General features: G+C 38.7%; 1 protein-coding gene across 11 annotated transcripts in view; it reads right to left on the bottom strand.

Annotated features, from left to right (window-relative positions):
* MCTP1 (multiple C2 and transmembrane domain containing 1) overlaps positions 1-26,545 on the bottom strand; it is a 441,268-nt gene that overhangs the window by 310,495 nt on the left and 104,228 nt on the right. The window contains exon 1 of one of the 11 annotated variants that reach the window (XM_059694097.1): positions 18,263-18,423. The exons of the other annotated variants lie outside the window; for them this stretch is intronic. The gene's annotated coding sequence lies outside the window, so the exon portion shown is untranslated. Of the gene's footprint in view, positions 1-18,262; positions 18,424-26,545 lie in introns of those variants that run through there. 11 annotated transcript variants of the gene reach the window in all.

Raw genomic sequence — 26,545 nt, 5'->3', positions numbered from 1 at the left:
GGTCACTATGACGCACACTGACCACCAGGGGACAGACGCTCAAGGCACAGAATCAGGTTCCCTCCTGTCTGGATCAGGCCTGCGGGGATCAGGCCAAAACTGGCTATCCAACATCCCCTAAGGGGTTCCAGATTGTGAGAGGGCAGAGGCCAGGCCAAGGGACCCCACTGGTGCACAAATTTGTGCACCAGGCCTCTTGTTAAAGATAAAACCCAATGAACAGGGTCAGGAAGCTCACAAAATGTATTTGTAATAATTAGCCCTAGGAAGCAAACACTGTGCTATGTGCTTGTCATAGACGATCCCATGTAATCCCCAGAAACTCTGAAGTAGGTATTACTTTTGGCAATTATTCTATTTTAAAAAGGAGGAAACTAAGGCTTAAGGAGATTAATGTGGCCATTCATGAGTTGGTATGAAAGCCTGCACATCAAACACCACACTGTTTCTGTACATTTTATTTCACTTTAAAATAAGACACATTAAACATGCATTATGCACTTACTATATGCCAGGCATTGTTTTAAATACATTATAAAGCTCTGACTGGTTTGGCTCAGTGGATAGAGCATTGGCCTGTGGACTCAAGGGTCCCAGGTTCAATTCTGGTCAAGAGCATGTACCTTGGTTGCGGGCACATCCCCTGTGGGGAGTGTGCAGGAGGCAGCTGATCGATGTTTCTAACTCTCTATCCCTCTCCCTTACTCTCTGTAAAAAAAATCAATAAAATATATATTTTTAAAAAACATATTAAAAAATAAATACATTATAAATATTAATTAATTTATTCCTTATAATATGAAATGGGCATTAAAATATTCCTATTCTGATAATGAAACTGAGGCAAAGATAAGTTCATTAACTTGCCTACAGTTACACAGCTAGCAGGTGGCAGAGCCAGGATTCAAACCCAGGCAATCTGGCTTCAGAGTCCCTGCTCCTCATCTGTGCTACTCACAAAATGCTCCCTAAGAAGAATTAATAAAGACTCAAATTTTTCAATTTTAACCTCACTACTGTAAGTACAATTTTTCAGGAGGATGGATAGAAACAAAGGGAAAGAAATATTTTATGTCAAATCATTTCTCTTTATTTTATATACCAACTAGAGAAACTGAAATTCTTCTGTATTTGAGAAATACAGAGCAAGTAATAACCATAAAATTCTACAGTCCTGTATATATCATTCTTAGAAGATACATATAAGGAGGAAGTCAAATTCAAGCCTCTATTTTTTTTCTTCACTACTGCAGAGGAAATGAAAGGAATGTTTTTTTATTTCTGTATTTATAAATCCTGAGAGGTAAAGACTGGAAAATTTTTGAGAAATCTAGGGAGAAGCAAATATTCCAGAGTTTAATATAAAGGTCATTTTTTCTTAGAAACTTAAAAAGTTTAATTTCAGAATAAAAGCACATTGAACTTAAAAAAATCGATGTGGCTACCGCCTACTTTGAGCCAAACTTTCTGTTAAACTTAAAATGGAACTTTTAGATCCATAAATTGCTGACTTTTATTGAGAATAATAGTTTGAAATTGATTTGGTAAAAATAACACCTGACTCATATTGTAGATGTGAAGAAAACTTTTCTACTTAAATGGTGAGAAAAGGCCTTGATTGGTTCCTGTGCCACTTAAAGCAATTTAGACCCTTTCATCCAGGGCCTAACAAGGTAACTCCATCCTGAATTCAGAAAGTCTCGTTAAGTCCTGGATCTCTTTTGTTCCCCACAGTCCCTGCTTTTTGACTCAGTCCATAAACTCCTTCAGGAAACCGCCATCTGGGAGAATGCTACTAAACCAGTGCATAAGTTGGCATTGAACACAAAGGGACCATACCTAGAATCCTCTCTTTCTCTCAGGCCTCTGTTCTCCAAAATAGTCCAACCATTTTGCACACACACACACACACACACACTATATATATATATCTCTACACTAATAAAAGAGAAAAATGGTAATTGCCGTACGACGATACTCTTTTCATTGGCTAATCAGGGCTATATGCAAATTAACTGCCAACTAAGATTGGCAGTTAACTGCCAACAAGATGGCTGTTAATTTGCATATGTAGGCACAATGCAGGGAGGCGAAAGGGAAAGCAGGAAGAAGCCCCTTGCCACTGACAGTGATCGGAAACCCAGGGGGGAGCTAAGAGCTGGGGGGCAGGGCAAAGGTGGCCCTGGGGCCGCCTTTGCCCTGCCCCCCAGCCATGATCGGAGAATCAGGTGCCTTTGCCGCCCTGGCCAGTGATAGCAGGAAGTAGGGGTGGAGCCAGCGATGGGAGCTGGGCACGGTCGAAGCTGGCAGTCCCAGGAGCTAGGGGCCCCTTGCCTGGGCCTAAAGCAGAGCCCGCGATCGCGGGGCCGCTGCAGCTGTGGGTTCCTGCTGCCTGGGCCGGACGCCTAGGCCAGAGGCATCAGGCCTGGGCTGGGGGCAGAACCAGTGATGGGGGGAAATGAGGGTCCCCTGCCCAGGCCTGACGCCTCTGTCAGAGGCGTCAGGCCTGGGCAAGGGGCCGATCCTGCGATTGGAGGGTGATGGGGGTCAACACCTGAGGGTTCCCAGTATGTGAGAGGGGGCAGGCTGGGCTGAGGGACACTCCCCCCCCACCCCACACCCAGTGCACGAATTTCGTGCACCGGGCCCCTAGTATGTATATATATATATATATATATATATATATATATATATATATATATATATATATATATATATAGAGAGAGAGAGAGAGAGAGAGAGAGAGAGAGAGAGAGAGAGAGAGAGAGACTGGTCATCAAAACATAGCTTATTCCCCTAGTAATACTTCTTCCTAGCCTTATAGTACTTCATAGAATTCTCAACTTAGCCCACAAAGTATTTAAGAGAATTGTCCTGGAATAGAAACCACTAATTTGTACTAAAAGAGATAAGAACAGTACAAAAAAAGTGGACTTTGAACACTACGGACACTCTAAGAATAGTAGATAGGCTGAGAATGCTATTTAGTTGCAAATGCAGTTTTGTTTTGTTTTTGTTTTTGTTGTTTAATGAAAGGCAAGGGCTGACTCAAAGGGCAAAACCAAGAGCCTAGGGAGTGGAACCAAGAGCTAGGAGCAACAATTCCCAACAGTAACACCACACGTTAGTGAGGAAACTGGCAGGATGAGCCTGGCTGGATTTTATGATTGCTATGGGCCAGTGATTGCTGTCTGTCTCCTGCTTTCCCAGTCCTTTCAAATGAGTGGGTCTACAGCAGTTTACCTATGCCTATCTAGACACTGAAAGTTGGGTATTGTGGGGGTTTGGGGAAATAGGGAGATGTTAGTTAAATGGTACAAAATTTCACTTATGCAGGATAAATAAGACCTGGAGATCTAATGTGCACCATGATGACTATAGTTAATAATACTATGTCATACTTAGAATTTGCCAAGATTTTAAATCTTAAATGTTCTCATCACATACAAAACATTATAACTATGTGAGATGATGCATATGTTAATCAGTTTGACTGTAGTATTCATTTTACAATGTATACATAGATCAAAATAGCATATTGTATACTATAAATATATATAATTTCTATTTTTCAATTATACCTTAATAAAGCTGCGGGGGGCGGAGGGAGTTGGTTGTGGGAGGTAGGGAGGCAGATGACTTTTCTTTTTTGGTCACAATTCCTCGATTTAGGAGCTGCACTGAAGGAGCCTCCTCTTCCCCTGGACCCGAGATGATAAAATACTGGACTCCAAGCAGATATTTACATTTGAGGGTCTTGGGAGAGAAGGTGAGTATATTTTGCATGTGAGGGGATGTGAGGTTTAGCTGCATGGTAGATTATGGAAGAGTGCATCTTCCAAAGAAAGCCACACACAGATCTCTCCCATTACACATGCTCTTCTCACTCTGTGACTTGGACACTCCACCTGTCAAGAGGTGATAAGAGATTCCTTCCCTTTAACATGGACAGGATTGTGACTATAGCAGAAGTGATGCTGTATGACTTCTGAGAGTTGCTCATAAAAGCTGGCACAGTGTCTATCTGGTTCTCTTGAAGGCTGGCTCTTAGCATCCAGTTACCATACCATAAGGAAGCCCAACTGAGCTCCTGGCCCAAGACCAGCAGCAACTTTCCAGGTGTTTGATAAGTCTTGAAAGTGGATCGTCTAGCTCCCAATTGAATGATGTTTCATGGAGCAGAGATAGTTTTCCTTTGCCAAGCCCTACCAAAATTGCATATTGATGAACAAAATAGATGATTTATGCTATCGTAAGCTTTGGGGTAGCATGTTATATATGATGTGTAGCTGAGTACCTTCTTGATGCTTCCCTTACCTGCTCTCTTCTGTCTCTCCTTATTCCCCATTTCTTTTCTAGAATATAAAGCTGATCAATTCATGTCCCAAGCCTTTCTTATTATTTTTCCATTTGGATTTCTGCCACTAAACTGTATTCACCTTGAGGCCATAAATGATTTCTTAGCATTATAATAGCATTAAAATTTTAATTAATAAATCAGTTATCAAAGTATTTTATTCCTGGAACTTTATTGGGATCTCTAATAAAGATCCTTTATCAGGATCTTTAATGGAGTCTTGACTCATAACAGGTAAATTCTGTGAAACTGACTGCCAAATTAACAATACTGCTAATTTCCCTTAAATGAATCTGAGGAAAACAGTAACACAATTAATTCACTTGCCAATGTTAAAATAATTTGTACTAATAGATTGAGAGATACCTTTGATGAAAACACATTATGACTAAGAAACTATGGTTGGAAAAATCACCACACATTTCTTCATGAAGAGATGTTATACTGTTTTTCCTAAACCTTAAAAATCTGACTTTGATAAATACTGAACTGTAAATACAAACATAGTTCTGCTTTATTATATAAAAGCATAGCATTGTAAGCATTTTTCAATATTCAAGTATAATATTTGCTATTACCATTTCTGAGGATTTCACACTTTTTGTTAGAAAAAATACTATATATTTTTTCTAAATATTTAGGAAAATATTTCTTTATTCCCTGTGTAACACACAACTACTCCAAAATTTCCACTGCAACAAATTTTTGGTATTTGCACATTCTTTTCAGCTTTGCTTCTTAGTAATTATTTCTTCCCAAGGCAGGCTACTTTCTCTTTTATTATTTATATTAGATTTTTATAAAACCCATTTCCTCCAAAGAGGTTTAGGTGCCTGGCATACAGAGATTGTGTGTGTGTGTGTGTGTGTGTGTGTGTGTGTGTGTGTGTGAATGTGTGTGTTTTTTGTTTTAATGAACATCTTCCAAGCACTATAATAGCAAAGAACAACAAAGTTAGAAGGAAAAGATCACAAGTGAATGACAGAGTAGCAAGGTCAAAATGAACAGGGGTCAGTTTATTTGTAGAGAGTGAGAACTCGGGGAATTGTGAAAATAACTCCATCACAGTGCTTCCCTTGGGAAAAGAAGGTGTTGTGATCTCTCATTTTCAAGTTGACTTCAGGATCCCAAGTTCTAGGCTACTCTGCTCTTTCCTGTCTCTTATATTTGTGTCAAGAACAGGAAATTCAATAGCAGTCCCTGCTCTGTGTTTATCATGCTGGAGTGAAGCAAGGCTAAATGCGGAAGTAGCCTGAAGTTAATGACTCTACTTGACTTCTGGCACATTTAAACTCATGAAAGCAATGAATTAATATTCCACACTGGGGGAGGAGGGGTGACAGTGGATTTGAAATAGAGGAAGGCACAGTGGGCAGTGAAGAGAGTTCCGTGGGTCCCTAGCCCTGAGGGGTGACAAGACCTCCAAGGGGAAGGCTGGTCCATTACACTTACAAAAGTGGAACCTTAGACACTCCAAATGGGGACTGAGTTAGAACCAAGCAGATTTAAAGACCGCAAAGAAATGTGATCTTTACCACACACTGATTTTGTGGGCAGAGACACATTTAAAAGTGGCACATCTTTGGCAAAGTAAAATGGGAAAAGCACACACCAGTGTTCCACCTGTGTCACACAAGAGTGTTCATGTTTACACTGTGGAGACTGTGACTTACTGAGATGTTTTTGGTAGGGGGAGAAAAGCTATATAATAAAATATAATAAAAACATTTTTTTAAGTTGAAGAGCTGGTTGAGGGCCTAATAGTGAAGGGTTTTAGAAACAATGAAAATAAAATTGGACTCCATTTGGGGGATTTCTATTATAGGAGTCACGTGGTCTCTTTTAGATAGAATGCTCCTTCTGCTGTGTGCAGGTTAGAGCACAGGAAACAAACGAGTAGCGTGGGTGCACCTGTTGGGAGGGTGCTGTAGAAACCCAGTCGGCTCAGATGAACGTGAGAAGATTCAGGATCTATTTTGGATAAAGGTGATATGAATTGCTAATAGAATAGATCAGAGTGTAAAGAAAAAGAAGGGATTAATATGATTCTTAGGTCTCAAGTCTAAGCAATCAGATGCTTAGTGGTTCTATTTACCAAGTAGCAAAATTTTATAAGTAAAGGTCCTTTCATGACACAATAAAAAATACATTATCAAAGCTGTACTCATTTTTAGTTAGCTGCTAAGGAGCTCAGAGACACAATTAGCTTCAAATTATAGTTACTAGCATCTGAGATTTCTGACTTTTTTATCTACCTACATAATTTATGTTTTTGTTGTTATTTATTTGAGATCCTATTTTATAGGTCAGTGGGAGGTTTACTTTCTTAAATAGTGGATATTCACTTTTTGTACTTATCTTTCCAAACTATTTGAGACTAAATCAATCATTCATGAAACGGGTTTTTTTGTGGCCTTGGGTCCTAAGGACTTGATCTTATTCTTTCATGAAATAACCGCATCATTCCCAGCACTACTTTTGAGTGCTCTGTCCCCCAGGATTTTCACTGCCTACTTACTTGGCAGATCATAACACCCCAACCAACTAGTGATGTTTCCATTTTATCGCCACATATATCGGAAATAAAAGTATCAAATCGGTTCAGAACATCAAGTCAATTCATTAGGGGTGAAAGCAAGACACACCCCTGAAATCAAGCAGGAACTAAAATTGAATATGGATAGAAACAAACAGCTTATCAAATAGAGCATGCAGCCATATAGAGCAAACATTTATTCCAAATATTTCCACCAAAAGGAACCAGAGATTCCTAAATAAATGACTGACTCCAGGTCTGAGGCAGGGAAAGCACAAGGTGAATTTGGGACATTCGATGCCAGAAAACAACAACGCACTAAAAGAACAGCAGTTTATGCCATAAGAATAAAAGATCCCTAAACTATGAGTCCACAGAGGTATTTGAGAGAGAACAGGGGGTAGAAGGAAGCTCTTCTTTGCAAAGTATTCCAGCTGATAAACACAGAAGGGGGTGTCTGGTTCCCAGTCCAGCATATAAGAAGCTTGGAAGTCATCACACCATCCCAACAAGTAAAATGCTGAACCATCTAAAAAATTACTCTTCTCATATGACAGAGAAGTGGAGTCACCCGGCAAAGCAATGCTTCAAAAATTGGAGAGACAGGCGGATCCAGAGAATCTCTGAGCAAAAACCCACCAGCAGGAACCTCTGCAGGAAGCAGTGCAGGGAAAGGAAAACCCTAACTGACTGACAAAGGGCTGGAGGCTCCGTGTGAGTCGAACTCCATGGGCCTAGTCAAGAGGGTAGAGGAAGACTTTTGTGAGTTTTACCTCCATGAGCTTTCACAGAATATCAAAGAAAAATCCCCCGTGCTTCCAGCAGGGGGAAGGGAGGGAGGGGGGAAGCTATTACTTTGAAACAAACAGGAACATTCTGTTCCTAATGAGGCCTGCCCTTAAGGGAAACCAGTTAATCAGAGAGGTCCCACTGACCTAGAGGAAGGGAAATACCCAGGTCCAGCCGCTTTAGCCATCCTGTCCATCTAAAGGGGGATGGGGAGTGGCGGAGAGAGAACTGAGAAGCACTAGGGAAGTTCATAGCCCAGGGGCAGGGGCTCCCTAAAAGACAGAACCAAGTCCTACACGATTTGGCTCTGTGGATAGAGTATCCGCCTGTGGACTGAAGGGTCCTGGGTTGGATTCTGGATGTGCAAGGACACCTGCCGGGTTCAGGCTTGATCCCCAGTAGGGGGAGTGCAGGAGGCAGCGGATCAATGATTCTGTCTCATCATTGATGTTTCTATCTCCCTCTCCCTCTCCCTTTCTCTCTGAAAGCAATAAAAATGTATTTTTAAAAAATATATTTTAAAAAGACTGAACCTGAACACAATATGTACAGTCACTCACACATTTTCACCACTTACGAAAGGCTTATTTATTGGAGTTTCTTTTACTCCACACATCATGTCCACCTTTCAACAAAATTTAAAAGGCGTACTATGAGGCAAAAATCACAGTCTATAGAGACAGAGCAAGTATCAGAATCAGATTCAGGCATGGAAGGGATGTTGAAATTCTCAGATCAGAAATTCAATATGCTAAGGGGTTTAATGGAAAAAGTAGATAACATACAAGAAAAGATGAGTAATGTAAGCAGAGAGACAGAAATTCTAAAAAAGAATAAAAAAGAAATGCCAGAGATAAAAAAAACAACAACACCACCATAACAGAAATAAAGAATGCCTTTGATGGGCTCAGTACTAGACAAGACCTGGCTGAGGAAAGATCTCTGAGCTTGCGGCTATGTCAATAAAAACTTCCAAAACTGAAAAACAAAGAGAGAACAAAAAGACCGAAAAACAAAGAAAAAGATTCAGAACAGAATATCCAAGAACTGTGGGACAACTACAAAAAGTGTACCCTGTTGTATAATTAGAATACCAAAAGGAGAAGAGAAAAAAGAATAGAAGAAATACTTGAAGCAGTCCTGGCTGAGAATTTCTATAAGTTAATGTCAGACAGCAAACCACAGATTCAGGAAACTCTCAGAATACCAAACAAGATAAATGCCAAAAAACACAGACAGAATAATACAGAATTTTTAAAAAATTAAAATATAAACAAAAAGTCCACACCTGATAAATTTATATAAAGCTCTATATCCTGATACAAAATCCTCTTATTTCAAAATAGATATTTTGTCTGTCAAGAGACAAAATAGCATACAGAGAGGCGAAAATATCCTTTGGGTTCGATTGTGTGAAGAGCAATGTACATCGCAGTATAGAGCCTCTGCTCATACCATTTCTCCTGTACGTATGTTTCATGGTCAGTACAACAAACCTAATGGGATTCTGAGGCAGAGCCACGGGAGTGAGTGATTCCCTGCCCACTCCACCAAGACCCTAGTCCACCCACCAGCTTGGTCCAGACTGTGTGTGATGGGCTGTGTGTGAGCGAAGGGCAGGGTTTATAGAGCCCTAAGTTCACCTGGTGGAGAGAAGTAACTTAGAGTCAGATCTAAGCTGTGTCAGAAGGTGATCCCACTATCCCTGCAGTTCCCAGGTCTCCAGTGGGGAATGCCTTCTGCTGGGCAGATGTGCCAATGCAGAGGATGGACACAGAGAATCTGAATTATACACAAACAGGCTAAAGAGTTAGTTCATCTAAGGAACCCCCATCAGAGACTAAATAAATGGCTTCAATGGCTTCTAATTTTAGGTAGTATATAAGAGCATATTTATTTTTTTGACCTTACAAATAATTCAGTATTTCATCCCCGAGATCGTATGCTCTCTTAGGCTAGGAATTACCATGGTGTGTTTCTTTTCATCACATGTGGTCAACTGCTAACATGGTGACAATCTTTTATTCCTCCTTGCATTCACATATTAGGCAATGTGACTTTGCAGCTACTCCTGTAAAGAGGTGGAATTTTTCTTTCTTCTTAAATGAAAGCTAGCCTGTGACTTATTTTGAATGACAGGATGCATCATCATTAATGCTCTGCTAGTTCCAAACACAGGGCCCAAAAGGTCTTTCATGCTTTTACAAACTTGCTGATGTGAACAAGCCCAGGCTAGCTGGCTGAGGGTAAGACAGAAGAAGCAGAGGCCACTCTAGTCTAGCCAGCCTCAGCTGACCCTACAGCTAACTGCAGATGCATGACTGAGCCAAGCCCAGACCAGAAGAAAAGCCAGCTCAGCCCAGCGGAAATGCCAACTTGCAGAATTAAGATTTAAATAAATAGCTGTTGTTCTAGCCACAAAGTTTAGGGGTGGTTTATTATGCAGCAAAAGCTAACTGGTACACTACGATACTTAGTGGTTGCTACAGAACCAGACATTTAGCAGGCACATATCACAATTTGAATAAATAGTTGTTGAATAATCTAATATGCCCATGGCGTGTTAAGTACCAAGGTACAGAGAGAACAGACATGGTACCTCTCATTAAGGAGCTTCTAAGATAGCAGAAGAGATAAACAATTAGATTATATTTGCACAAGATATCGTGGCAATCCGAGACAGTGGTATGTTTGGGATGATGTGAGAGATCCCCAGGACCCAGATTAGAAGAAGCTCCATGAGGAGGTAACTCATTCACTGAGTGTTAAAAATAATTAACAGAAGTAACTAGCTGAAGTTGTGGGGTGTGTGTGTGTACTATACAAACATAGAGAAAGGTATAGAAGGCCACAAACAAAACTGCCCAGAAAAATGAGACTGGAGTAGAGGAAGGGAATATGAATAACTGTTACTGGTTGCTCTATTATCAGCTATGTGGACCTGAGCAAATTATTTCAGCTAAGTGTTCATTTCCTCATCAGCAAAATAGGATATGACTGGTACTTGGACATGAGATATTCTATGTGAAGTACTAGCATAGTGCCAGCATATAACATTTATTCAATAAAGGCTATTATTATTGGGGTTTTTTTGTTTTGTGGTAATAAGCACATATTTCTTTGGATTTAAAAGTATTCCAAAGGCAATGAGGAGCCATTGCTACATTTTATTTGGCATTAATGTATGCAGCAGTCTTAGAAGACAATCAAAATAAACACTTGCTATTTAAGTAATGGTGAGACAATTTCATTTATTCAACTTTCTTCAAGTTCTGAGTGCCTTCTGTATATGTCAGCACTTCTCCAACATAAGGGATTCCAAGTAACAAGACCTAAGTCCTGCTCTCAGAGAGCGGCCAGGCTGGTAGATAAGATGGCCTTGGAAGCAAACGGCCACAATTCAATATGCACTGTTGTTATAGGGAAATGGATCAAGTTCTAGGAGTATCATGGGTTGGAAGCGCTAATTCTGGGAGATGGGGGGATGCAGAAATGCTATGGACAAAGCTTTAAACATTAAGATTTGAGTGATATATTGAGTGATCACTGCCCATTCCTGTGATCTCCAATGTGTCTATATGCCACACCTTCCTATTACCCTCTCCATTATATCAAAGTGCCATTTCTATTCTTGCATCTAGTGCTTAAGACTGCCAACATGAATGCCTTAGACACCAATTATAAAAGGAATATGATCATTATATAATATTATATAACTTAGGCCAAATAGAATTAAATTACAAAGATTGCATACTTAGATTTACCCCATCCTCAAGTCTCAGAAGTGAAAGTTAGAAATTTTCTCTATTGTTAAAGGAACCCAAACTTAAAAATAGCTCTCTAAACTCAGTCACCCAACCACACAATTTTTCAAAATTTCAACTTGATTATTTTGAACCCTGTGGCTCTGAATTTCATAAGTTTGAAATTTGTTGAATGTCCGATCATACATTAAGAGCCATGTTATAATTTATCCCATAAAACTGAAATGTTTGGGAAAATAAAAATCCCAGTGAAAACTATTAAGGAGCAAAATCCAACATGAAAAACTTTGAATAACTTTTGTTATTGTATGGATTACAATAGTCAGTTTAGCAAGAGCAACCACCGGACACCTCTCCAATCTCCAGGCATCAGCAGTCTCACAACTGGTGGCTCACAGGGACCCTTTTCACTAGGGACCCTCACCTGTGGATCCATATTTTCAAGTTTCACACTTGTGTTCAGTTTGTGTCTATTAACAGCACAATATGCCCTTTTATCACATTAGCTGTTTTAAATTTATCTGCTACACCAAAGTATACTGCAAGAACAAGTACAGAATAGATGCCATGGGTTTTCTTATAACATAGGAAAAATCCTCAGAAGTTATCAAATGTCTGACTAGGTTAGAAAAGTTAGGCCATCTTTTCTAACATCTAGTGACGCTTTCTTCCTTTTTTAAACTGTCTCTCATCAACTGTACCCTTAAATAGGAAAGACTATAAATGAGATTAACATAAAATAATGTTCTTTTGAATGACTGAAATCCCTAAGCTTGTCCTTCACCATTATCCATTATGAAAAAATTATTTTTACATATTCATGTACTCCAATGAAAGCTACTTCAAGTGGTGCTAAAATGTTTCCTAAAATTAGACCTGTACCAACCCATTCCAATATGCTGTATATATTCCGTGTAATTCTTATACTTGAGATATTCTCATCGATGAGAGCTATTTCAGCAGCTCTTGTCCAGTTAGTAAACTGCAGGACTGAGAGTCAAACACAGCCAGTCCAGGTCCAGAATCTTCGCTCTTAACCATTATGTTCTATCACCGAAGTTGAGGTTGATATCCCGAGAAAGTCCTTAGTACATGTTAGCTATTATTATTTTTATTGTTTGATGTGAGATATATACAGATATATATGTGTGTGTTCATATATCTATATATATCTGTGATATATATATCTTCATACATATATATCTGTGATATATATCTGTCTATAAATATATATATATACCTGTGATATATATAATGAATATGTAAATGTGATAATTTTTAAAAATCAATACAATGAAAAAAACTAACCAAAGGAGAAATAATTAAAATATTATAAGTAAATTAAGAAATTAAAAGAAAATAAAATATATGATCAGTATTTCTGCCATGTGTTTTCTTTGGTCTACTATGGCCATTTATTTATTTTTTTTGGTGAACTGTTTTGACCCTGATAACTGCAAAAATAGCACGAAAGTGATAGTACTGAACCAGATCTTCCACAAACAAACAAAAGAAGAATATCATGCTGAATATTAAGATAAAACTTTGTGGAGGCTCAAGTAACTAGCTAGGAAATCTAGGAGACAAACTAATAATAATAATTGTTATTGTTATTATTATTATTATTATTAAGGAATGTTAGAATCCCTTATTTCTTAGAAGGCATACCCAGCACTACACATTTAACAATCATATCCTCATGTGGATCTTGATGAATCCATGCATTCATGCATGAATTCAAATGATAATATGAAGACTTATGGTTAGGATGTACCAGGTGTACCAGTTAATAATGCAGATTTTTTTCAATAGATGGAGTTACACATATGTTGATATATATATGCGATTTGATATGTATGCTATTGTGTTGCATTGACTTCAGCAAAACTTGCTGAAGGTGTTAACATCATAGACATTTTTACACTTAAAAATGTTGAATTTCATGCCAAAAATAAAGAGCATTTGTGGGAAATTTTAATTCATTACTTTATTTTGAAGAAAAAGTTATTATATACTTCAGGAAGCTTATGGTGAACATGTTCCATCTCAAGATACTTGTGAACGCTGGTTTAATCACTTTAAAAGTGATGATTTCAATGTGAAAGACAAAGAACGCACAGGTCAACCGAAAAAGTTTGAAGACTAACAATTACAAGCATTATTGCATGAAGATGCGTGTCAAACTCAAAAACAACTTGCAGAAAGATTAAACGTTGCTCAGCAAACAATTTCTGGTAGTTTACAAGCAATGGGAAAGATTTTAAAGGAAGGAAAATGGGTGCCACATCAACTAAACGAAAGACAAATGGAAAACCGAAAAGTCATCAGTAAAATGTTGCTTCACCAGCACAAAAGAAAGTCTTTTTTGCATCGAATTGTGACTGGCGATGAAAAGTGGATTTTGAGAATCCCAAATGCACAAAATCATGGGTTGATCCAGGTCAACCATCAACATCGACTGCAAGGCCAAATCGCTTCAGAAAGAAGACAATGCTCTGCGTTTGGTGGGATCAGGGAGGTGTGGTTTATTATGAGCTTCTAAAACCATGTGAAACCATTAATACTGATCGGCAACAAATAATCAATCTGAACCACGCTTTGATCGTGAAATGACCAGAATGGGCCAGAAGACATGGCAGAGTAATTTTGCTTCATGACAACGCACCATCACACACTTCAAAACCAGTTAAAGACACTTAAAAGATCTTGCCTGGGAATAATTAACCCCCCCGCTGTATTCACCAGGCCTTGCTCCTTCAGATTACCACTTGTTCTGATCGATGGTACACGCACTTTCTGAGCAGCACTTCAAAACGTACGAAGAAGTGGAAAATTGGGTCTCTGAATTGTTTGCCTCAAAACAAGAAAAGTTATATTAGGACGGTATCCACAAATTACCTGAAAGATGGGGGGAAGTGTGTAGCTAGTGATGGACATTACTTTGAATAAAGCACTTTTGATGTTTCTCTTGAAATTATTGTGTTTTCTTTGATTACAAAATCTGCATTATTAACCAGTACTCCTAGTATATCCCTGACTCTCCTGTTTGGACATGTTTTCTGAAATATATTGTTATACTTTTTTTTTCCATAGCTTGAAGCAAATAGCCTGCACCTGCAGAAGACAGGATACACTCCCCAACTGACTCAGGCACTCCCCTCTCCCTGACTGAGTTGTGTGCCCACCAGATATCTTGCTATCTTCCAAGGACGTCCTGTTGCTCAGGCAGCTACCCCAGCTGGCTGGTGCAACCTGACCCAGGCCCTATGTAAGAGAACAGAAACACTCCCTCGGTGCTGACACTGAAACACTGGTCTTAGCCCACTGTGAGAGAATGTAATAAAATTTCTTAAACTCTCACAACATCTCTTGGCCTGGCTCCTGTTGGTGTGGACTTAACACTTACCACTTAACTTTTTATTTAAAAGGGTCTGTTTAAAAGAGAAGGTTCTTGCATAGAATTTGAATTAATTTTCTAAAAGAAAATTTTCCCAATGTATTGCTACTTTACTGATTTCATTATTATTGTTGTTGTTGCTGTTATTATTATTATTATTATTATTATTATTATTATTCTTAGAGAGCAAGATGAAGGAGAAGAGTGAGGGAGGGAGAAAAAGAGAAAGAGAAACATCAATTGTTTTCACTTATTTATGCAATCATTGGTTGATTCCTGTCTGTGCCTGAGTGGGTATGGAACCCGCAACCTTGTCCTATCAGGAAGACGCTCTCACCAGCTAAGCTACTCAGCCAGGGCGCAGTGTATTGCTACATTCATGTGGATATATTAACAAACTTAATTTTTGATAAAATAAATGAAACAGTATTATTTTATCATAACTATATATTCCACCAGTTAGTAAAAGTTTTATTTTACTTTCATATAATAAGTGATATAAAATTCTTTAAAGGTCAATTAATCTTCTTTAATAAATAAAAATATTCATAACAAAATAAAAGTAGCATACCGATTTGCTCAACATCTTGATATAATGAAAACAAGTGTATTTTGAGTGCTGACTGAAATTTTATTATATTCTGCTACAGCAGAACCTTACTTTCCAATATTCTTAATTAGTATGATTTCTGCAGACATTTGCAAATACACAAGTTACCAGGAAGTACTACCTCAGGAGTGATAGAGGGCCCAGACAACTTGAAAGTGCATCTTGTATTTACAAGCCAAGGGGAGAAAAGAGTCATATCATTTTTTTATATGACTCTACAGAAGTTTCAGCTTCTACTTAGCCTGACCTCATGAACCTAAGACAGTACCTGGTAAAGACAATGCAGCGTAGTGTTACCTCAGAAATGGACTTCCTCATGGAACTTAGGGTCATTATTGGGGCCTCTTTTGTCTGTCTTGTCTGGGGAATGCTGGGACCCTCAAAACTTTTCATGGGAATTAAATGCATGCGAGCACTTGTAGCCCAAAAAGGACACTTAAATAGGACACTGGGAACTTTTGCCAAGTTCCCAAGAGACCTAGGCTGGGCTGCAGGGAAGGCAGTGTCTCGTCCTCACACTCCAGGAGACCCTCTTGAGAAGAATGGGACATGCAGGAGCTTCTGGCACTAGCATCAAGCCTGGGAACACGGCTAAGAGGGAAGTCCAGGAATTGTCCCTACATGAGTTTCCACCAGGAACAGCTGGAACACATGTCAGACTAAGCAGAACTGGTGCTAGTAGATGTTTGTTCCAGCACGTTTCATCTTCAAGAGAATAATTTGGTTCACAATGGGCACAATATCCAGAACAAATATGATGACTAGGCTTTCAATATTCTCCACCCCACAAAGGGAGAATACATTTTCCCACCACATCTAGTAGGTGTAGAGGCCCAGCAATCCCAAGTAGAGGCTTAAATCTATTACTGAATCCCTAAAAACACCAAGTGTACCAGGACCATAGAGCTCATTAGAAGGAGAGTAATCTAGTTTCAAACTTACGATCTATTTTGCATTTGTGATCTGTTGCCAATTGCTACCATTCCTTATTTGTAACAATTCCTGGGGGTGGGGATCACCTGCAGGCATCTTTCTGGGGAACCACCATGCCCTATTCTTAGAACATATGATTTCAGTGGAGCTGATCACAGGTGGCTGCTCCTGACCCAGGTCTGGCCAGAATACACTATTCCCCTGCAAACAGTGATGGGTTCAGGGACAATGAGGCCACGTAAGGCCACTGAGACTCCCAGGATCAGACCAGGACTTATGCTAAAGATACCTACATAGACAGTTCTCCTGAGCAGGCTAGCTGTCGGGGCAAGTAAGTCCAAAGCAGCAGGGGGGATCCCCTTTGCCTCCACATACAGGGAGCCTGCCAACACAGAGGACAGCAGGATCCAGGGCAGAAAGAAAAAGGGAGAAGCACCTTGTACTGATGACAATGAGGACACCCTTGGGTCCTGACAAGTCTGATGTGTATCCCTGGATAGCTCAAATACTGGAGCCAATAAATTCCCATTTTGTTCAGGCTGGTTTTTCCATCACTTGAAAATCAGAGAATCCTGACTGACTTGCTTATATTTCTCTATTCACTTCAATTCAGCAAGTATTGATTGAGGACCCGCTGAGAGCGAGGACCTGTGCTAGGTGCTGGGACTACAATATGAGTGAAATATAGTTGCTCATCTCATGGGAGTTCTGTGTTTGGCAGTAAACCCAAGATTCAGAGGTTCCCTCCAGGTTAGCAGGCCACATGCTGTTTTGAAAGCACAAATCATGGGTGTCTGTACTGACCCCATCTCACTGGACCAGAACAGTCATTTTGAAGGGCAAGGAGAGGGAATAACACTCTAGTGGAAAGGACGCTTTAGAAAACATAAAACTGGCTATGTAGTTTTTCAGACTAATAATCAAAGAATAAAATTGTCCTGGTGACACTATTCTATCAGGAGCAATATTTACCATCTAAAAACAGTATTCTAAAACATAATAGAGAATACTGAATTCAGAGCTCACTATACCAAATATAACCACATAGAAAAATAGATTCATACTAAATTTAGTTGAGTGTTAATTATGAGGGAGATAAAAAATTAGCTCAGATAGAGCATGAAACACGACTACACAATAATTTAGGAGTTCATGTACATAGTTTTGTATTCAAAATAATTTACTTTGAGAACTTCAAGCTTTGTCCAAAGAGACCCTGTCCAAAGATCCTGTATTAATATCATTCACCATTTATAAATAAATAGTAACACTTGATCACAAAAATTTCTTAAGTAGGGCGTAATAAAAAAGATAAAATAAGAATTAGCATATAACTTTTACAGAAATAAATCCGGTGAAAAGAAAACTCTAAGTAAAACTAAGAAGTAAAGTTTGGTTTTAGCCCTAACTTTTCTGAGCTCTCAGCTTTATTTTATACTATTCTGCAGCTGCCCTGTGCCCCTCTCTTCTATTAATTTGTAAAATTCTCCAAATTCTAAAGGTATTTATCTCCTTTTTGTCCAAGAATTGACCACCCACAATTCTTAAGCAAGGAAGAATGATATGCTGGTACAGAGCCTGAAAAGCAATTTTCCTCAGGTGGGATATGGCTAGGAAAGCTTCAATCAATTTTCTGTCCATTTAGTTTCACCATTCAGAGGCACTATGAATGGCTGTATCAAAAGAGAATTTCGCAGTTCACTTTCCAATAACATGGTTACAACAGGGCAAAGTAATCAGCCAAACCAATCCGAGTGTGAACTACAGTTCAGAAAAATAAGACATCAGTGCTCTACATTCCTTTTTATTTCCATACCTTGGGTTTATTTTATTTTCTCCAGTATCCTAGGAATTTTTTTAAAAGACTGAGCCTTACCTGAGCTGCCCTTAGGAAAGCGATGTTTCACTCTCTTCAAGTGCTCTTTGCTTCAGGTACAGTTATGGGAGCAGCCAGCCTGACTCTGGACCACACATGGAGGACCAGATGGAAATCAAGACCCTTTGCTAACAGTCTGGACAGCTCCCTCCTTCCAGGTCTCAGGCACTGACACTCTCCATTAGTTGGCACCGAGCAAACTCACCAAATAATTCACAGCCAGGTGTTAATGATTAATAGTAAGTTTAATGTATTATGGCTCAGAAACGAGCCAACGATATATTTTAAAAGAGCAAAACAAAGGGGATGGGATATTACAATGGAACCTCAACGACTGAGGCAGCTTGTAAAGTTTGTAGACAAATAAGCATCCCAAAAGCCTTCCAATAAAATCAATTTTATAAAAGTGATCCCATCTCTCATAAAGAAAAGAATGGCCTTGCTAACAACTAGTAAGTCAACCACATACCTTTCCCTTTTGTACCATCTGTGCTGTTTCATGGGTCATAATATCCACCAGTACACGTAAGAAGGTCCCTCACATACAGTGAGTGCTGATAAATATTTGTGAAGGAGCCTTACATGGGCTAAAAGAAATCCAAAACAATCAACATAGCCTTAAAAGAATGAAAATCCAGAAAGAAATATTAATTGGTAGAAACAATAAGTAGCTATGTATTGTTCAGTATCTACTACATGACTGATTTTACTTAAAAAAAAATTAAAACAACACTTAATATGGCATTTCAAGGAATCACAAAAGAAGTAAAATTATTTTCATTGTAAAATTAGTGGATGCCTGGCACGTGAGGGTTGCCTGTAAGGACATGTTCAGCACATTCACAAATTTACCAAGAGTCTGAATTAACCAGCACACATACTAAGGTCCATGACATTTTTCCATCAGGAGGCTCAGCTGCTCTCATAGATTATCCAGAATTCAGGGATGTGCATTCAACAAATTCAGTCTTGATCACTTAGGTTCTCCCTAACACCAAAACAAACAAACAGAAAACAAAAAAACGAAACCACCTATATTTCCCAATAGAGGGGGATGCACTCTTTGAGTAAAAGCAAGGCAGGCCCTAGCTGGTTTGGCTCAGTGGATAGAGCATTGGCTCCGGGGAATGAAGAGTCCCAGGTTCAATTCTCGTCAAGGGCACATACCTCGGTGGCAGGCCAGGGCCCTGGTCAGACTGTACCTCAGTGGCAGGCCCTGACCTGCTTGGGCCCATGGGGGAGGCAACCAATCCATCGATGTTTCTCTCTGTGTCTCTTCCCCTCCCTTCCATTCACTCTAAAAAATTAATAGAAAAATATCCTCGGGTGAGGATTAACAACAACAAAAAAAAGCAAGGCAGATATCATTGGAAATATAAAAATGATACAAACTAGAGTCAATTTACAATGCTGAGATGCCCAATAAAATTCTAAAAGCCCTTCCCCCTCAAACTGGCAGATACTAATAAAATCATTATCAGAATAATTACATTTTAAGTATCTTTTATTCTGAATACAAATTCTCAGAAGATGGGGACATTTTTGCTCACCAAGTGAGGTGCTTGATTTGCTAGCCATATTCTCTTTACTCTTACCCCTTTAGGCTATCCCTTTAAATTACAAAGTCTTTAAACTATAGATTGGAAAAAAAATTTAGTACAGAAAGAGTCAGAGCTGGACCATCAATTTCAAGTCTAATTTTACTATTGAGAATGGTGAGAACTTGCCTAGGGTCACACAGAAGCAGAAAATAAGATCAGAAGACAAATCTACTGATTTCAACGAGGGAGTTCTTTCTTTCTTTCTTTCTTTCTTTCTTTCTTTCTTTCTTTCTTTCTTTCTTTCTTTCTTCCTTCCTTCCTTCCTTCCTTCCTTCCTTCCTTCCTTCCTTCCTTCCTTCCTTCCTTCCTTTCAATTATTTAAAGTATTACATATGTATCCTGAGGGAGCATTTTCTTATGCACCTACCTTATATCTCAGCTCAGCAGTTCTTGGTCATGACATTCTGCTGTAGGTTAATTAATACCTTTGTCAGAAGACAATTTACTTATATCAATACTTCATCAGTTCAAATGTTTGCAGACAAGCAAAACAAGTCAGAAGTACTTTTGCATAAAATCCCATTTCCTTTTAGAAGGAATATGCAAATTTTTTAAAAAAAAGAGTAGGTAGGTTACTGGATTTAGAATTCTTACACTTAGCTAATGGGCATGAAATATTCTCCCCAAAGCAACGTGGCTTTTCAAAACAAATTACCACTGGGCTTTCCACAGAATCTTCTCTAATCAGGTGGGATCAACTTGCACTGGACAGAAACAGCTTACTCTGCAACAAAATTTGAGGACCCTGTCACCCCACCATCAACACCACCACCACCACCACAATACAGATACTGTGAATCCAGCAAACTTACCCACTCTTACTTCGTGTGTTTTTCTGGGAAGCAGCTGCCTTGCCAGTTACATTTACCAGCAACCCCTGCATTCTAGATGGGACCATATTTTACCAGAATGTAGGTGTAAGAGATGTATGTCACTTAATAGCCAAAGTGAATGAAAGAGTCTGTGTCTTCTCTTCTCTGTCCTTTATCCTTCTCCTTTTGCCTAAACACGAGGATTCCAAGACCCCCAGCAAACAACAGTCCAAATATGAAAGGAACCTGGATTCCAGGAAAGCTCAGAAACACACACACTACATGTTGTGTGAGTGAGAAATCAACTTCTATTGTGTTAAGCCACTGACTTTTTTTTGTTTATTTTTTTATAACCACTAGCAAAACCCTACGTGACACATTGACTTTACTAGCTATCATCTATGGGCAAAGCAGACATTCTGATACTAGTTGCTGCCAATAAATAAGGAATAGAACATATCAATTTTATTATTAAACTAGAGGCCTAGTGCAGAAATTCATGCACAGGTGGGATCCCTCTACCTGGCCAGAGATTGGGGCCAATCGGGGGCGGGGCGGGGAGAGGATGGCCTGCCGGGGGGAGGGACTACGAGAGGTTGGCCCCAGCAGCAAGCTAACCAACGGCCGATCCCACAAGGAATCAGGCTCTCTCCTCCCTCCAGTATGGGTCCGGGGTGCAGGTGAACCAGATTCAGGGCTGTCAGGGCCCCAGCAGCAAGGTCTAGGTCAGTGCATGTCATAGCTACCGGCCAGTCGTCCAGTCTATCCAGTCATCCCAGTTGTTCAGTCGTATAGGTTGCATAGGCTTTTATATATATAGAAGATTTTTCCCCTGTCTAGCTTGCTTCCAAGATCACAGTCACTGGCTAGGCTAAAATAAGTTCAGCTCAAATTCAGAAGTTCTTAGAGTCAAGCCAAGCATTTAAAAAGACATTTTTATTCTGTCACTATGGTGAGTGATAAGATTTATTACAAAATAACACCTGACTTTAGATTTCTGCTATCATTTATGTCTCTGTTAAGTTTCTGAAATCCATGTGAGAGATTATACTATTTTGAAGGGGGGGGAAAGTATTAATTCCAGGTGCTAAGGTGTAAGATTCTTTTGGAAACTTACAAATCTGTACTAAATGAGGTCCTAAAACCTGTTCATATGTTCAAGGTTCTGACTAAAATTAAACGTGTGCCTCCTTTTTATTTAAAAAAATACACAAGGTATAAATCTCCTGTGGCCAATAAGTCTTTGTTCAAATGATCATTTAAATACCAATGGAAATGTTTATTGTCTATTTTGCATGCTTTTATAAGAACTAGTAATGGTGATTCCCTCTTTAGAAAGAATAAGGAAAAAAATAGAGGCGCTAGTTTTTGATTTGGACTAAACTAGGAAAATCTGACCAGGAAGGTGCCTTCCCACGGGGCATGCTGAAAACCAAAGGCTTGAAATAAAGGGAAGAGTGGAGTCCCACAGTGTTGTCACAGATGTGGCTGACAGGATGATGATTCTGAGACCCTCTACTTCCTACCAAACCCAAAATCTATTTTTCAGCTTAGCTTATAGTTAGTTAATATCAGACATTGCTTGCATTCTCACATTCTCAAATCCTTAAGTAATTTCACCCATTTTAACTTCGTGTCACACTTCTGAAAAAAACAAGGTGAGATTACCCAGAAAGAGTTTTGATGTAGACAGAACTTTTTACTTAAAACTATACATACAAAAAAAACCTTATGATCTTGGAAAAGGGTCTAGCTTACCTAAATTGAACATTAAAAATCAGTAAGCCCTGGCTGGTTTGGCTCCATGGTTAGAGCATTGGCCCAAGGATGGAAGGATTGCAGGGTTCGATTCCCTGTCAAGGGCATGTACCTCGGTTGCGGATTCAATCCCAGGCTGGGGCAGGAGGCCATCAATCCATGTGTCTCTCTCACATCAGCTCTCTCTCCCTCTCCCTCTCCCCCCTCCTTTCCACTCTCTCTAAAAATCAATGGAGAGAAAAAAATCTTCACTTATTGGGTGATGATTATTAAAAAATCAGTAAAATTGTTTTTCCAATAATTGTGACAAAATAACCAATTAATTTCCTGTGTTAATTTTTATCAGTTTTGTAAAAATACTTCCTTCGAGATGCTTTCCTTATCTTTTTCTGATGGATGTCATGTCTTTCCTTTTATTGATGTACCTTTTATGGCACTGTTTACCTCTTTAATTTGTTTTTTCTAGCTATTTGCACACAGCTTATCTATACCAGCAGACCCAAGCTCTGAGGAAGCACATCTAATTTACCTTGGCCTTTTCTGTACATCTCTACCTCATATAGTGCCAAGCCAAACATTTTTAAAACAAATGTTTTGAAAGAAGCACACACACTGTAGAACACTATCAACTGGACCCCATTTGTAATGTCTTACAGAAAAAAATCCCTTTCCACGTTTCAGTACAGGTGAGGACACCATTTCTGTGCCTTGCATAACAAGGAGGTGCTGCCAGACATTTTCCTAATAACTAAACTTTGCTCTGAATAATGCCAGAGAGCAGTTCTCAAGTTAACATCAGTAGATCTGTAACTAGAATAAATGCCCAAACACTAGCATTTTAAAAAGATACTGACTTAGTCACCTTATTAGATGTTGTGTTGGAACTATTCCACAGTATTTCACCTACATCATTAGGTGACATTTTAAAATCAGAATATTATATTTTTAAATGCTAGTTACATACATCACAATGTGGCCAAAAGTCTGAAAATTATTAAAGATTGGGAGCAATTTGTTAAATGTTTTTAATTTTTGTTTGGAGGTCTAAATAGAAGCCTAGCAAACCCTCCTCATTTATTTATCTACCACAATTCTAATTTGTCTTTTTTCCCCAAGAAGTAATAAGAAGTCAAATTATACTTTATCCAATCTAAGATATTTATTTATTGTGCCATTAAGAAATAAAAGCATTGCCAACTAATTGTAAGATGTCAACAATTATAAGAAACATTTTAATTTCAGAATCAATGAAATGAGTTACTTAGCAGAGAACATGTCAGATGAAATAAACATGGAAATATGAAAAGAATGAAAGAAATACTTATTAAGAGTTAACTATTTTCTTTTATGATGTCTACTTATTGTTCTTAATATCATTATTTATATAATTATAGTGTCTATACTTTTAAAAGTATAATATATAGTCAGATTTTTAGTGATGTATGTTAACTATTATGTTAGTATAACCTCAAAGGTCAAGAGTAGAGTGTTGTATATACTTAGATATTGGTAAACTTGATTCCCTCCAAAGAGAATTGGGTAATAAAATACACTATAGGAAAGAGAATCTTCACTGTCTTTAAGTACCTTTTGAGCTAACTGCCATGTGCATATATTAACTCTGCAAATTAAAAAATAAAACTAAAATAGCTTCTTTTTAAAAAAAAATTGGGAAAAGAGAATATAATATGTAAAATGTTTGATTTTTCTAATGATTGGTTTAGGAAAAAAAACAACAATTACAAACAGGGTTTATGAGCTTAGACTCATTGCAGGGTTTACCCAAAGTTTAGATGTCACTGAGGATCCATAAGTGTATTTCAGAAGAGAAAACAGTTTTCCTTAAAGAAATGACATCCGCCCTGAGGTTTGCAAGAAAAACACCCACCTCTTTGCATGGGAAATGTCGGTCTGCCTTTTCACTGAAAGCATCACTGGGCTTCAGGAGAGGCAGAATTTACCTTCAGAACAAGATGATACTTTTAGTTTATAGAAATAATTTGGATTATAACAAGATCTGATCATTTGGGATAAAGCCAAGTAGCAGTGTACAAATAAGGGTTTTCTGGGACATTCTTTGATGTCTAAATGCACAAAAGAGAAAAGAATTTTAAGGGTTATACGTACAAATTGAAGAGTACTATCCTGTGTACCCTGCCTGTGGCCTCAGAGGGGCCACAGAAGTCCTGCATTTCTCCACCCAGCAGTGGCCTGCTGTGGTGTAGATTAGGACTCCAAATAAATGAAGGTTTAAGACGAATTTTTACTTTTGAGTTTTCACCAGACTACCTCCAGCCGCCTAGCATTCTCTGCTTCAGAAAGTTTCAAATTTGAACCATAGGAGGGGGTAGTGGATGAAGATGAGTGAACTGACAGATTTGTGTGGGAACACACATAATATCTGTCAGACTGTCTTTACAAAATGGGAAAATATAAAATGGGAAACGTCACTCTATAAAATGGGAGAATCTGATTCAAAATGTATGGATTAAACAAAGGACTCAAAACGATGCTTTAAAGCGTTCCTGACATCTCAGAGACTACTCTGCTTTTGATTCCCAATCCTCTGGGCCGTGATGCTGTGTCCAAGTACACATTTCAAAGTATCTGCAGCATGTATCTGGCTAGAAAACCAGTTCTTGCATTATGGGCACTCTCCCCCTTACCAGAACACTCCCGTAGGCTTTTAGCACCAAAACCGACCCTAGGAATCCCCAGCAGCACTCCGGAGAGAATCTGGTTCAATTTTCACTCGATATAATCATGCATTTTCCATGGCCTTTCTGTCACTGAGACTTGAAAGACTGAGGGAAGGGGATTTTTGCAGGAGTGAGTAGAGAGAAGAATCAATAGTTTTGTCCTGACCAATGTGAAGTTAGAGATGCCTAACAGAAATCAGAGCAGAGAAGTCACATAGGATTTTGACTGTAAAGTCTGGATGGAGCTCATGGGGAAAAATAACATTTGAGAGTCAGCAGTGTAGAGATGGGACTCTACACTGTGAGACCAGGGTGCAAAGTAAAGAACAGGGCTGAGAACACAGCCTAGGGAACTGCAACCTTTGAAGGGCTGATGGAGAAGAAGGAACCAAGCAAATAAGACTCAGAGAGAATAACCAAGAAAGCAAGAAATTAAAACTAATGAGTTAATTAAAATAAAATTTAAAATATGATGGTTCACAGAGAACTAGAGATGAAGTGGTTCATGTTAAGTGCTGCTGAGATGGGAAGTAGGGTATTGATAAAGAACAGTGCAGTCAGAGGAGAAATCCTAAACCAGACGGCTTCAGGTTCAAATCCTGGCTGCATCATTTTACACAGTGCGACCTCTGTCAGGTTATTTAGCTTTCCCGTGCTTTCATTTGTAAAATGGGTATTATAATCATACCTACCTTATAAAGGTGATAGTAAAATTTAAATTAGTTAATATAGATTAAGTAATTAGAATATTGCCTGAGACACAGTAGGCATTATAGAGGTGGTATTATTATTATTATTATCATTATTATTATTATTATTATCATCATCACCTTTGGCTTTGGCAAGATGTTGACCTGGGTAGAAGCCATTTCAGTGACATTGTAAGAATAAAAACCTACTTTACTATATTGAGACAGTAAGAGATGAAGAAAAGCGTAGAGTGAGAAGAAACACTTGAAGCTATGAAGGGAATGGAAACGTAGATGGAGAATGACATGAGTTGAAAGAGGAATTTTTGCTCCTTTAATTAGAAATGAGTGATATTAATTCACGTTTATATGCAAAGTGGGAATTATTCAGGAAAAAGGGGAAAAATCCAGAAATAAGAGGGAAAGAGATCATTGCAAGAGTCAAGCTCTGAGCAGTGGTTGGGATCTGGAGCCTAAATGGAGCAGGACTTTGCCTGCCATCATCATAAGAAGACGGTCAGCCAGGGCCATAGGTCAGTAGATTTCGGTAGTGGGAAGATGAAGTACAGCATGTCTAAGTGTATTTATTTCTCTGAAAATATTTTGAGACACTATCAACTGGGAAAGGTTTCTGGAGTTTTGAGAAGAAAGAAGAGTAAAAACATTGTCTAAGAGAAGGTGACTTTATTATATAAGAGGGGTAGGATCACCTGGCAGTGTTAAG

The sequence above is a fragment of the Myotis daubentonii genome, chromosome 4, assembly GCF_963259705.1.
Source record: "Myotis daubentonii chromosome 4, mMyoDau2.1, whole genome shotgun sequence".
NCBI classification, from domain to species: domain Eukaryota; kingdom Metazoa; phylum Chordata; class Mammalia; order Chiroptera; family Vespertilionidae; genus Myotis; species Myotis daubentonii.
This window is presented reverse-complemented; position numbering and strand designations above follow the sequence as displayed.